Here is a 13,410-nt window from a genome sequence, read left to right as displayed (position 1 = left end):
TGGTATGGGCCAAGAGAGACACAAGGAATGACAGCAAGACAGTATTCTGATCAAGCTGCAAAACTTTATTGAGGGGACTGAGCATATATACTCTAGGAAGGAGGGGGGGTGGTGGGTAAGGATAGGTGGCGGTCTGGGATTGGCCGCTGCTGTTGCTAGGGCGGGAGGCAGATTTGAGGTAAGAACTTTTGGCGGGAACTGGTTCTGTAAAGAAGGGGGGAGGGTGACCTAAGCTATTGTTGTATCAGCTTGGGCGGCCATGTTACCGGAATTGCTGAAAGTTAGATTCTATGCCTGCTGCCTTAATCGCCCACAACATATGGACAGCTAATATCTCCCAGATCTCATCAAGAACCTTCATAGGACTTTCATTGCAGCCCCTGGTTGGAGCTTGCCTGTGGAACCTGAACTTGTGCATCCTTATGACTGTGTGGGAGAGTCTTATAGAATTACATACTATTGACAAATATCTCTTGTCGATTCTGTTCCTCTAGAGAACCCTGACTAATACAGCAGTCTATTCAATGGGAGAAAATATTTGGGAACCATATATCTGATAGGAACCTAATTTCAAGCATATATATGAATTAATTCTACAACTTAAAAATAAGAAAACATAACCCCTTCTAAAAGTGGGCAAGGGATTTAAATTAACAATTCTCCAAAGAAGAAATACAAATGGCTAAAAAGTACATAGAAGATGCTCAACAATACTTGCCATTAGGTAAATGCAAATCAAAACCACAATGAGATATTTTAAACCCATTAGACTGGAGGCTATTAAATAAAAACAGGATACAAGTGTTAGAGAGGATGTGGAGATATGGAACACTTATCCACTGCTGGTGTAAATGTAGATGGTGCGGGCATTGTAGATGATATCTTGGCAGTTCCTCACAAAGCCAGCTCTAGAACTGCCATATGATCTAGCAAAGCCACCGCGGGGTATATAACAAAATAATTGAAAGCAGGGAAATTAACAGATATATGCACACTAATGTTTATAGTGACATTATTCACTATAGCCAAATATTGTAAACAACCCAAGTGTCGATCAACAGATGAATGGATAAAAAAATTTGTAGTATATACATACAATGGAATATTACTCAACTGCAAGCAGGAATGCAGTATTAACACACAGGATAATTAATCTTGAAGACCTTATGTTGATTGAAGAAAGCCCAGCCCTTTAGGACAAATATTACATGACATCACTGATATGAATTAAGCTAATTGAGCAGACCCACAAAGCTAGAGTCTGGAAGATACATTTACAGGACACAGAAAAGGAGAAGAATGTTGTGAGTCTATGCCTACATGATCAACGTCTATGATAATGTGGAAAGGTGTAGTTGTGCAATGGATGGGTATAACAGTGGTGCAGTGATGGTATTGGGCTGGGTGGTGCTCATCTGTTAGGGTGGTAAGGTGGGGACTGATGGTTGGATGGTCCATGCAGTTGAACTATGGGTATTTGTGGATATGTGATTGAAACTACAAAGTTGGGAATGTTCTTCTGGCAAATATGGCAATGGAAGGTTGTTAGTTTATGGTGTTTGTTGTGGAGGGCATGCAGGTCAGGGTAAAACTGAGGCAGGATTCTAGGGAGTGTGCAGTGCTCATCTTTTCATAGTGTGCTGCATCAGTGCATGGAGAATCATAATGAGCAGGAAGGTGTTGGAATTCGACCTTGGGAGTCCTGTTATGATCTCAAATAGAGGTGCGGGAGTCATTTGAGAGCATAGAGAGTGCCTAATAAGGGAGGACAGGCCAGCATGAAAAGTTCTCAATGTTTTGCTAGTAACTATGAATCTTATCCTTCAATGAGTTCTTCTTGTTGGTTACCATAGGTCCTGAGGGGAGGGGGATGGAGGACTAGAATTGATGCAAAATGAGGCATTTTTGGATAGTTGACATTTTTCTACATGATCTTGCGATGATGGATACAGACCATGTTAAGCTTCATCAGAATCTACAGAAGTGTGGAGTCCAAAGTGTAAACCATGATGTAAATGATTGACAATGGTTAGTAGAGTGTTTTAATATTTGTACATCAGTTGTAACAAATATACCATTTACAGATAAAATGTTATTAATAGGGGAAAGGGGAAAAGGGGGAGGGTGTTGGATATATGGGAACACATATATTTTTTATGTTACTTCCCTGTAACCTAAAGCTTCTTGGAAGACAAAATGAAAAACATGAGGTAGTGGGGATATAAAGGGAAGGAAATATCACTATACATAAAATACAAGAGGTCTTACAGTGATGAAGGACATATCGTTGATCCTAATGTGTTGCCATGCAGTGAAGCAAGATAATTGCTCATCTCTGCAAGGTTTCAGCCTTTGCTTCTGGGCTCCCTCTCTCAGTCTCAACTGCTCTGCTTTCTTCCCAATTTCACCTGAACCCTGGCATAGGGCTTATTTCCTGGGGCTTACAGTCTCATCTGGCATAGGGCTTCTTTCTTTCTGGGCTTTCTAAATCAGTCTCTGCTATTCTGCTTTCTTCCCAATTTCAACTGTAAGCTATCAGGCAAAATGGCTCATCTCTCTCTGGGTCCACAGCCATTTGAGACTTCTCCTTTCTGTTTCATGGCAGCATCAAACATGGCAGAACTCTTTGCTGTAAGCCTGTCAGTATTGCTTTGTATTTCAATGTATAGCAGGTCAACAATGGGGGGAAGACCTAACCTGAGCTTTGTCTTACTGACTTAGCCCAATCAAAGCCCTAAATTGACATTATCAAATAATTTTTATCAAAGGCCCCTCAACTGAATTTAGTACAATGTAAGGGCATCACAACCAGAAAAATAGATTAGTTTACAAACATAAGCTTTTTCTTTTGGGGATTCATAAATAATCTCAAACTGCCACACCAATGAATCACAAATCGATAAATTCAAGGATAACTATGCACAGTGTGGTAGTTTGAGACTGTATATACTACAAAAAAAGATCATGTCTTTAGAGCGAATCCATTCCTGTGGGTGTGAACCTATTGTACAATATTCCTTTTCATTACATCACTTATGTTAAGCATCTTTGATTAAATAAATAAGGAAAATATGGCTCAGGGTGGGGCATTAATACTTTTACTGGAGTCCTTTTTAAACAAGATGAATATGGAGAGTCACAAAGAGAAAAAAAAGCCACAGGAACTCAGAGAGTAACTTACAGAATCTGAGAGAAAAAAGACACAAGAAGCTGAAAGCAAATGAGGGAAAGGAGAAGGTAGAGACCAGCAGATTTTCAGAGAAACCCAAGATTTCCCACAGACAGTTTTGGGGAGAGAACACTGTCTGATAAAGCCTTGATTTGGACAATTTTCTAAGCCTCAGAACTATTAGCTTGCAAGCCAATAAGCCCCATTGTAAAAGTCAATATATTTCTGATATATAGCTTTCAGAGGCCTTTAGCAAACTGAATCACCCAGGTCAGGTACATAGTAATCAAATTGACCAATGTGAAGGAAAAAGAGAGGGGTCTGAAAGCTGCAAGAGAAATAAAAAGTTGTGTACAAGTGAATCCCAGTAAGCCTTAAGTGCTGATTTCCCATCAGAAAACACAGATGCAAGGAGTCAGAGATATACATATATAAATAGCTGAAAGAAAACATTAATCCACCAAGACTTTATGTGGCAAGGCTTTCTTTCAAATGAGGGAGGGATTAAGATTTACCCCCAAATAAATCTCGATTATAAAATTCAAAAGCTTTCTGGTAATATGCATTGGCACCCCTTTGGTGGGGTAATACAATTGGCCTTCTTGAATGTGCATATTCATGTCTTTCATTAAATTTGAGAAGTTTTCTGCCATTATTTCTTTGAATATACTGTTTGTCTTTTCCTTTTGGGATTTCTATAATGTGCATACTGATTCACTTGATGGTGTCCCACACATCTCTTAGGATTTACTGATTTGTTTTTATTCTTTTCTCTTTCTGCTCCTCAACCTGAATCATTTCAGTTGTGTTACATTTGGTTTCACTGATTTTTTCTTCCTCCACCTCTAATTTGCTAATGAAACAAGCCAGGGAAGTGTTGGATTCCTCCAGGATTTTCACTGTATTTCTTAAAAGAATTTAAGAACACATCAGTTTAATTAAGCCAGTAAAAATAATTTATTGGAAAATGTGGGAATAGAACAGTGATTGATGAGAAATGGGAGAGAAGGATGGAATTATAAATTGAGATTTGGTGCAGGCTCCCCTAGGCAGAGAGAGTGAGCTCTGGTTTTTGTGGATACCTTTATTCATCCTTTTGCTAATGCTAAGGGGAGAGGCCCCAGCTGTTATGGTTACCCCACAAATAATGGGGTCCAATGATGAGGTCTGGTTAGAATATCCAGGGCCCTCTCTTGGCCCTGGAAAGAGTCCCATCTGGGATCTCAAAGTTGAGGTGAGGTTCTCTGAAGGCTCTCACCACCATATTGTGTGTCAGCCATATTGTCTGCTTGGCCAGCTGCTTATCCCATATCACTATGCTAACTTGCCTCACCTCCCTTCTCAGAGATTTCAAACCCTTACTCTTAATGGGGTTCTGTGGGGTAATGGTTATTCTTCTGTAGCTACTTCCTTCTGGATAGGGCAGCAGTCCCTGCATGACAGTGCATAAACCCCACTGGCTCTTCTATTGAGGTTGAGGGATTGTGGGCCCACCACCCTAGTTAGAATGGGATGAAATACTTGCATGACTAATAAGGTGTTGATTCTGAAAGAAATAAGCTTAATTAGATTTTAAGAAGCGTGGTCCCACTAAAACGATAAAGAGGATGGTTGTTAGGAGGCCCAAAGCAGGTACCAGCCATGACGTATTGGACCATGAGAGTGAGACAGGCGTTCAGAAGCTGAATCCTCCCACAGTTGATGGGAAACAGCATTTTTCCTTAAGTTCTTTTATTCTGTTGGTTAATACTAGGGAGAGATTATGGTATTCTTTCTAATCCTCAGCTGGGTTTGGCATAAACATCCAACCCCAGTTCCCACAGCAGTTTTTATGCTTAGGACAGCTAGGAGAGGTATGAAGAAGTGCTTCCCTAAACATAAACTCACAAAGATAGTATATGCCATGAGATAAGCACATGGCAAACAAAATACAGACAGTAATTAAAAACACAATTCCTTTATCTTATAGGCAAGTTCATTAGCTACTCAGGAAATGAATTAAGTTTATTAGGGCTTTAAGATGTTCAATATCCCTCTGCATATGATCTAAAATAGAAAAGATATTACCAGAGTTATCAGGCATATATCTGGAATAGGAGAGACATAGATAAATTACTTAATACTAATTAATGAACTAACCAATGCATAAGTTTCTCTTTGGTCTGCAATTAATAGATCTAAGTTCCAGATTTGCAGTACCATACATGTTATCTATCTTTGGAAGCAGTCCATAATGTAAAATTATATTTAACTTATATATACATTGCTCTTGTAATTGTTGCTTCACTTCTTGAGTATGCTCTTCACACAGCCAGCATGCGGCAGCACTGTTGACCTAGAGATAAGCTATTAAGGTAAGGCTCAAGTATTTCACTGGCGTTGTATATAGGGATCTTCATAACTATGAAAGAGAGACAGTCTGAAGGCAATATCCATTGGACATTAGGCCATATTGAGCTGAAACTGCAAAATACTCCGCTTCTAATTCAGTAGAATAATCAGAGATGTAGTAGCTACTTTTATTGTTTTATATGTCAGTGACCAATTTAGTCAATAACTCAAATGGAGAGGCAAAATGGAGTGTATTGAAGGCCTGGTTTGAATGTACAACATAGTTTGACAATACTGACTGAAATCTTTCTTTCTTAATGTTCAAATAGTTTCTAAATATTACCAATGCGATGTTTGACATATCAAATGTACTTAACTCTTTTAGTTCTTTGTATTTTACTTTTGCACCTTTATCACATTTACATTAACATGTATTTTAGTTTAGCAGTACAGGAAAATCATTCTCAATCATTTTATGAAAACTGAAGATTTCCAATGGAATCAAGATTATCTTTCATTACCACAGATTTAGTACATAGATTGAGGTGGCCTCTGACATGCTTCCCTGTTCGAAGTTATTTTTGTTAATATAATTTTATAATTCAAATAAATAATGACTTCCTGGAATTAGCCATTTAAATGCTTTAGTTTAGAAGATGCTTTTACGAGCTTCTTATAATTAACCATAACCACCAATACTAGTAGCCTTACTTTGAAATAAGCTTATTAAATTACAATTATCAGGGAAGCAGACTTGGCCCACTGGTTCGGGCACCTGTCTACCATATGTGAGGTCTGCAGTTCAAACCCTGGGCCTCCTTGACACATGTGGAGCTGGCCCATGCACAATGCTGATGCACGCAAGGAGTGCCATGACACACAGGGGTGTCCCCCGTGTAGGGGAGCCCCATGTGCAAGGAGTGTGCCCCAAAAGGAGAGCCGCCCAGTTTGAAAGAAAGTTCAGCCTGCCCAGGAATGGCACTGCACACATGGGGAACTGATGCAGAAGGTGGACGCAACAAAAAGAGACACAGATTTCCATGCCATTGACAACAACAGAAGAAGACAAAGAACACGCAGCAAAATGGACACAGAGAACAGACAACTGAAGGGAAAGGGAAGGGGAGAGAAATAAATTTAAAAACTTAGAAAAATTACAATTACCAATGAATGCAGTTTATCCACTTAAGAGGAGAGATCTACATTTCCTTCTTTAACTTAATTTCATTAAACATGAACTTACAACTTTCATTATCTTAAAGATTTAATACTTGTAATTTTGATTTATTTAATGGGCATTCTATAAACCTAAGAGATTAAACTCAACCTAAATAAAATTGAAACCATTATACTTGATAAAGCTAAAACCTCTTTTTTTAAATAAAATTTTAAAACTGTGAATAATCGTAAAGGCATACTGATTGCTAGGTTGAGGAATATATTAAAATTGCTTATTTAGTTTTAATCATAATTTAGAAAAGATTTTTCCATAACTTTCAAGGACTTTTCCTTTACTTATTGAAATTTGAATATTGGATTATTAACCATCCCTATTTTTAGGTTGGTAAGACAAATGTAAGATAAGGGCTAAAGTTATTAATAAGATTTTGACAATGTTCTTTCATAATTTGAAGCAAATATCGCAGAAAGTGGCCATGGTAGCTGCTGAAGGTAGGGAGTTGGAAGAAGAGATGTGATGTGGGGGAATTTTCAGGACTTGGAGTTGTCCTGGGTGATACTGCAGGGACAGTTATTGGACATTGTATGTCCTCCCATGGCCCACTGGATGGACTGGAGGAGAGTGTAAACTATAATGTGGACCATTGACCATGTGGTGCAGCTGTGCTCAGAGATGTATTCACCAAGTGCAATGAATGTCCCATGATGGTGGAGGACATTGTTGTTATGGGGGGAGTGGGATGGGGGGATGAATGGTATATGGAGACCTCATATTTTTTAATGCGACATTAAAAAATAAAGACAAAAAAAATGAAGCAGCATGCATAAAGAGGGAACATCTGAGTCCAACTCCATCACTCAGGGGCACGAATTTCAAAGTAGGACCCACTGGAAAGGCATTGAACTCCAGAGCCATCTACCATGATTGTTGGACCTGGATTTCTCCATAGCCCTCAGGAGCACCACTATCTGTGGATTTAACTTCTTTGGCTGCCTCTGAGATTCTGGTGAAATGTGCATAAGTCTGACACTTCTGATGACCTCATGACACATTTTGAAGACTCTTAGCCATATAAACTCATTTGTCTTTACCATGCACTTTAGCATTTCCCCCTTTTATTCAATGTTTATTTTTCTGGTTACATTACCAGCTGGTATTTGGTAGTAATTCCTCAGTGCCTGGGAGGCTCATCCCTGGGAGTCATGTCCCACACTGGCAGAAAGGTAATGCATTTACATGCTGGGTTTGGCTTTGAGAGTGGCCACATTTGAGCAACATGGATGCTCTCAGGAGGTAAGTCTTAGGCGTCCTACATCTCTAGGCCTAGTTGAAATTTCAAGCACGGTCTCATAGCATAGTCATCTGCATATGGACCATCCCTCTTCACTGGTCTTTGTCCCTGTACTCGGGGAATTGTTGCTGCTCCCTTGGGGAGTGAGACAGAGTTTCCTGGAGTGGGAAGTCAGGATTCTCTCAGGTGTCATGTGAAACTCTACTATCTTTGTCAATACTCAATGAATATCTTAACATATCTATTTATTCTATATGCATGCCTTGGAGAACTCCCACATACCCATGCATCCCCCATCAATGACACCCCAAATCAATGCTCCTCCCTTGCCATAGTTGTACCCCTCTGGGATCCAAAACTTCTTCAAAAATGAAATCTAATATATTGGCAAAATCAGTTAATAGGGAAATGAAATAGTAATCATAGGTTTAAAGATTAGAACTAGAAGGGTCTCTTTCTGTGCCTCTGAGTTCTGCTGATCACAGACTTCAGCCTCCAGGAACTCTCACTCAGCATCTCAGGTTTTCTCTGTATCTGCTGCTTTTTCAGTGTGTCTGCTCCTTGCAGTCCTCTGTATATTTCTTTTCTGAGATCCATAAAATTATAAAACTGCTACACACACACACACACATTCATAACAAAATAAGGAATTCTCATAACCATTTCAGTCTTAGTTTGTCATATGACTGTAGCTTGTATTTATAACTACCTTCTTCCACTACACATTACATATTCAATTTTCCCTCAGCAAGCACCTTGGTTAATTATGTTTCTTTGCCTGGTGGTGTGACACAAACATTCATTCTGAAGGGTGAGAATCATTAGTAGTACTGCTTGGATTGACTTGTTGCACTTTAGCATTGATCTTGATCACAGTGCATGATAATACTAAGAGACATTTTAAGGGACCTTCTGTATTTTAGGCAATTTCTTCTCTTCCTCTATTGTGAAGTTGCAGTCTTATTTCTGATAGTCAGGAGCAATCACACTAGCCCACACCATAATTGCCTTATATGCTTATTGATTCGGAGATATAAGGAGACCAAAGTAGCTAGGTTTCAGCCTTAACTTCCAGTTCTGTGGATTCATTGTGTCTGCTGGTGAAAGCAATCCTCATTTTTTAACTCAGTCCTGTAGATTAGCATAGATTAAGGTGGCAGAGACAGAAAGTCAATTTTTTTTTCTGGTGTGTCACAAGGGAAATAGTGAGTGGTGATACTCCTTCTTACACCCGTTGATTCCTGAACCCATGAGTCCTGGCTATGGGAGAAAGAGCAGCATAGATTGAATGCTGGTTGAGAGCATATACAGTTTCCAGGAGAACATTGCCCCAGTCCTGCAAGGTACTGCCCCTCAGTTGGTGCTGTAATTGAGTTCTCAAAAAGCAATTTCTCACTTTCATCTATCCAGATGTTGCAGGAAAATAGGGAAATGGTAAAATCAGTGAATTATATGAGCATGGACCATTGTGTCATTCAATTTTCTTTGAAGTGCATTCCTTTATCAGAATCAATGCTATATGGAATACCATTAATTTGGATAAGGCATTTTGTAAATCCACATATGGAAATTTTGACAGAAATATTGAATCCAGGAAAGGCAAATTTGTATCCATAATGTCCATTTCCATAAGAACAAAATGCTACCCTTTCAATGATGGAAGAAACTGACTGTAATTGACACACTACCAAGTAGCATTCTGATTGCCTTGAAAAATTGTGCCATATTGGAGATTGAGTATTGTTCTCTTCTGGTGGTAGATTAGGTACTCAGCAGTGGTTGTGGCAGGGTTGGCCATGAAGATTTTAAGTCCATGTTGCTGAGCCCATAAATAATCTCCATCCCTACCACCATGGCCACTATATTTATGATTCCTTGGGCAATAGCAGAAGTGGCTGGAACAAGAAGGTGACTGATATCTACAGAATCTGTTATCATATCCACTTCATTAAATTCTTCCTATGCTAAGGACACTTGGTGAGAGTTCACATGACACACATATCTTCTTGGGTTTATGCCAATTCATATTGGTCTTTCCACATACTTTTCCACTAGACTTCATCATCAATAATATTCTGGTTGAATTCTTCCAAGTAAATCCCTGACCACTCAGCCAAAACATTATTCACAGGCCAACAATCAGTTTGCATATGCACCCATGCCATTTCTCCCTTTAATTCAAAAGCACAGCTAAGTCCACAACTCAAAGTTCTGCTCACGGGGTGAATTCCCTTAAACACTCTTCCTCAGTAATATTACAAAAATAGGCTACAGTTTTGCAAATGTCCACTTTGGTGTATTGTTTGATTTTGACAGACATTCATGTGTAAATCATGCTTAATTTTTCTCTTCTTTATTTAACTGGACATGTGTAACTCCAGAGGCCATAAGTACAGCAGAGATAGAGAAGATAATGTGGCAAGAATAGGGTCAATGGGCATTGAGATCACTTTCTCTTATAAATTAGTTGTGCCTTCAGGACATAGTCATTCATGTATGCCACTTCAACTTGAGGCTGAATTTCTGCTGTACATACTAGGATTTATGGCTTGGTTGGTTAGACAACACACAGTTCATGATAGGAATCTTGGGTCTCATGGTAACCTGGTGGGACATGTCTAAACGTTCTATCTCTACTAAGGCCCAATAGAAGGCCTAAAGCTGTTTCTTGGAAAGAGTGCATTTATCTCCAGAAGATGGTAGGGATTTGGCCAAATTTCTAAATGTCTTTGCTGTGAATCTGCTATAGGAGTTTCCCAAATACTGCAATCAGCATATTTATTTGCCAGTGGCACTTAATACATCATTGGGTTTACGATATGGTTTATATTTTAGACTATACAATTTTCTAAATTTTTAGGTATCTTATGTTTTAGATTATGATTTACATTTTAGCCTATAGGTCCCTATACATTTTTTGGTGTAATTTAACATGTCCTATATCCATCCTTGCATAAACTTGTGGAACACTTCTATTGCCTACACAGTTACATTGGTTCCATCTATTCAATACCTCTGTCCCACTCCCCTTAGGGCCCACAGTGACAGTCAACCTTCATTGCTTGAAGGGCCATGTTCAGAGATACTTGCAACAATGTTGAGGGCTTGACGTGCTTGACTGCCCTAACGAATTGAGAGTCACCATTTCACTTGAGAGATACGATTCCCTCTTTTTGAGAACATCAGTCCTCCCTTTGAAGTGCATTCCTTTATCAAAATCAATGATATATATAATACCATGAATTTGGATAAGGCATTTTGTAAATCCATATATGGAAATTTTGACAGAAGTATTGAATTCCAGAAAGGCAAATTTGTATTCATAATGTTCATTTCCATAAGAACAAAATGTTATCCTTTCAATGATGGAAGAAAAGACTGTAATTGACACAATACCAAGTAACATTCTGATTGCCTTGACAAATTGTGCCATATTGGAGATTGAGCATTGTTCTCTCCTGGTGGTAGATTAGGTATTCAGAATGTGGGTATACCTTCACTCTCATTTTATGGGTCTCCACACATTGATATAACCCACTATTGCAAAATAAGCACACACTGCTTAGAAGCCAGTCCTGCTTCAGATTCTCCCCTTTAAAAATCTTAAACAGATAACCTTCCTTATTATATTTTTGAAAAAGTTTTCTCAACATTTTACTCTCAACCACATACCTGATAATCTCATCTGTTCATATGTTCCCCCACCCTCCCACCAATTTCTTGGGCCATATTACCCATCTTCCCATCCCTAGCTCCCCTCGAGCCCACACAACCCCACCCAAAGGTATCCCTATGCCCCCATTTTATCATTTCCCTGTACAAATACTTACCTCCAGCTTATCATAGATTTCACCCAAGTAGGTGTCAGCTGCAACCTTCCTCTATCCCCCAAATTCCTTTAAGCCTATTATCCAGTCCCCAGCTCTCTGAGGCAGCTCGGTTTACTTATTTCATATCACTGAATTCATTTAGTATTTGTCCTTCAATGCCTGGGTTGCTTCACTCAACATCAGGTTCTCAAGATTCATCCATGTTATCATATGTGTTTGTAGTGTATTTGTTCTTAAAGCTGAGCAGTATTCCATTGTATGTATATACCACATTTTATTTATCCATTTATCTGTTAATGAGCATTTGGGTTGATTCCAACTTTTGGCAATAGTGAACAATGCTGCTATAAGCATTGCTGTGCATATATTGGTTTGTGTACTTGTTTTCAGTTCCACTGGGTATATACCCAGCAGTGGAATGGTAAATCTACAGCTAGATTTTGAGAAACCACCAAACTCTCCTCCAGAATGGCTGGATCCGTCTTCTTTCCCTCCAGCAGTGGATGAGTGTTCCCATTCCTTCACATCCTCTCCAGCACTTTTAGTCTTCTGTTTTTTTCATAGCTACCAATCTTTTTGGAGGAAGATGGTATCTCATTGTAGTTTTGCTTTGAATTTTCCTAATAGCTAGAGATTTGGAGCATTTTTTCATGTGCTTTTCAGCCATTTGTATTTCTTCTTTGGGGAAGTTTCTGTATAGTCTAAAATACAAACCCTAATGTAAACCCAAGTGTAACCTTGTTTGAAAGCTATTCTTTCAATATCTGTACATCAGTTGCAGTAAATATAATATAAACATGTAAAAAGGTTATTGCTGGGGAAGGGAGAAAGTGTCTTATGTTGAATATGTGGTAGTACTGCGCATTACATATATGAACTACTGTGATCGAAAATTTTTCTGAAGACAAGCTTAATAATTAGAAGAAAAAGAAAAGAAAAAGAAAGGATGTAGACACTGAGAAAGATATGGAAGAAGTTACCTTGCCAATGTGCATACAGAGCAATGCTTATTGCAGTGATGGAAGGCAAAATACCAAAAAAAAAGCTTTTTAATTTTTAAAATTTTTGATATCCCAATTTATTTTTACTTTAATTTTTCTAAATTAGTATGCCTTCTATATCTAAACATTAAACCCATCACTATATTCCATTTTAATATGAATGGAACCTGGTAATATATAAGGCTTCATTTTTGAAGAAGTTTTGGATCACAGAGAGGTTCAAAAATGGCAGGGGAGGAATAGTGGTGTGGGATGTTATTGATAGGGTGCACATGGTTGGGAGGGAGTTCTCCAGAGTATATATCCAGGGTACATAAAAAGTGGTTACAGTTAAAAACAACTGAGGGAGTGCTGAGTTCCTAGCCAGGGGAGCTCTATCATATTCCCTAATGGAATAGCCACAAAGCCCCAAGTGCAATGACAAAGACCAGAAAAGAAGGCTGGTCCAACAATGACCCCTTTTTACTAATTACTATGATTGTGAGCATGTGCGACTGAAATAAAAACTAGGCCTAGAGCTGCAGGGTTCCTAAGAATTACCTCCTGCGAGCCTGCATGTTGCTCAAATATGGCCAGTCTTGAAGCCAAACTCAGCATATAAATGCATT

This window comes from Dasypus novemcinctus, chromosome X (assembly GCF_030445035.2).
Source record: "Dasypus novemcinctus isolate mDasNov1 chromosome X, mDasNov1.1.hap2, whole genome shotgun sequence".
NCBI lineage: Eukaryota > Metazoa > Chordata > Mammalia > Cingulata > Dasypodidae > Dasypus > Dasypus novemcinctus.
This window is presented reverse-complemented; position numbering follows the sequence as displayed.